Genomic DNA, 2,109 nt, shown 5'->3' on the forward strand with positions numbered 1-2,109 from the left:
TAATATGGTATAATAAGACAATGATAATTAGGTGATTTTTCAAGTAGAAAATTAGAGTGCTTTTATAGTGATAAAAGTGGATGCTCGTTTATTTTCTTAAAACCCACATATTTATACCAAAAACATTGTTGTTCTTCCAAAATTCAAATGTAACTGGTGTCTCTTATTTATCTGGTAAGCCTATCCCTGAATCCTTTTTTTCTACTCTTTCAAAAGGACTTGTCACTTCGATAGCAGGTTCCACCTGTACCAAAAAATCCCACATGGCCCCAGCACCTCAAGCTCAGTTTTTATATTCAGTGAATTCACTGATTGGTTAGTAACCAAAGAATTTAACCCTTTCACTTCATCTTAACGATTAGATTTCCACGATTAGATTTCCCTCAGATTGTAAGGGGAAAAGTTACCAGTGAACATGACACAAAGGTCCAAAACTACAAAGAATAGTTACGAAAAGAAAAATACAATTTCTGCACCTCACCTCAGAAACCTGCTTGCAGTAGTTACAATGTAGGGGAAACACTCTGCTAACAGTTGTGAGCCTAGAGACCTTCCCATTCCCTGTGCTTCGGATCTTCCTGTGTTAATGGCAGTTACCCAGGGAGCCATGGGGTGCAGAAACCATCCAGGCCAGAACCCACAACAATTAGATGCTTACCTTCTTGCTAATGGTCTTTCTTCCCAGGAATCACCCGGTCACACAGCAGCAGGTAAAATGCTTTCAGAACATGCCAGAGCTGCCCTTTCATTCCAACTGAGAGAAAATGAGAACAGAGAACTCCTATCCCCTCCCCCACAGGCTGGGAAACCAACAAACTCGTTATGAGAATTACTACAGTAGAACAAAAGTGTCTCTGCAGAGCAGTGGCCCTTGCAGCTTGTTCTCAAAGGTCTCTGGAGAGAACTTGGATACCTTCCTGCTTCCTTGAGCATCACAGCTGGGAACACTAAAAAGTCCTTGTGACCACAGCACTGTGGCCCAGGTTTCCATCTGCTCTTATTTAAATGTTAGTCATGGAAAGCCAGGACAGTCTGCTCGCCAAAGTCCATGGTCAAGTGGAGGATAAAGACATTTAGTGATTCTCTCTACCCAGCCCTCTGAAGAAAGGAAGCCGTGAGAAAGTAGTTAGAAGTGGTTGGAGTTATGAGGAACTGGACTCAGGGGAAGTGTGTGTGGGGAAGGAGTACAAGAGTTCCAGCTGCGTTTTTATTTCTGTGAACCCTTCTGCTTTTTCTTCAATGCCCTTTGACCTGTTGGCAGTGGCATCAGCCCTGAGTGCAGGGCTGAAAACTCCTTTGCTGAGGAAGTCCAGTGAACGTGTCTTCATTTGGTTACCATGGTGATGGTACTGTGTGTCACCAGCCCCGATGATTTGCATTGCAAACCATCACTGGAAATGGGGACAGCAGAACTTGATATTCTGGATGGAGAGACTCAATTCACAGGAAAGTTCAGAGGGAACAAAACATAAATATATATGAATACTCCCGAACACATAAGAAGGGGGCCCAATAGTAAGGGCTAACCATCAGTCCCATCCTCCTTGAAATTTCAGTGGAAGATTCAGACAGTTTCACTTTAGACAGGCAGGTAAGCACATTATCAACCTCATTTTTTAAAAAAAATTTTTTTTATTGATTTCAGAGAGGAAGGGAGAGGGGGAGAGAGATAGAAACATCAGTGATGAGAGAGAATCATCAGTTGGCCACCTCCTGCATGCCCCCTACTGGGGATCAAGCCCGCAACCCGGGCATGTGCCCTTGACCGGAATTGAACCTGGGACCCTGCAGTCCACAGGCTGACTCTCTATCTACTGAGCCAAACCAGCTGGGTCTATCAACCTTATTTGTTAAAAATTAAGCTTCACAGGCATATTCAGCATGCATCTTTGTAAAGGGCATCATTCTAAACCACTACCTGATAATTATTATATTCCTGAGTCACGTATGACAGCAATACCCTTCATTTGGATAAACTGCATTATTAGAATTTGAAATGATGGAAAAGACCATACGCATTTCAGATTATATCTAACTTTGAACACACAGGAACCCCCATATTTAAAGAGGAAGTACTGAGGTTGTCTTCAAGGGAAATGAGGGGAAAGG

The sequence above is a fragment of the Myotis lucifugus genome, unplaced genomic scaffold (assembly GCF_000147115.1).
Source record: "Myotis lucifugus unplaced genomic scaffold, Myoluc2.0 scaffold_52, whole genome shotgun sequence".
NCBI classification, from domain to species: Eukaryota; Metazoa; Chordata; class Mammalia; order Chiroptera; family Vespertilionidae; genus Myotis; species Myotis lucifugus.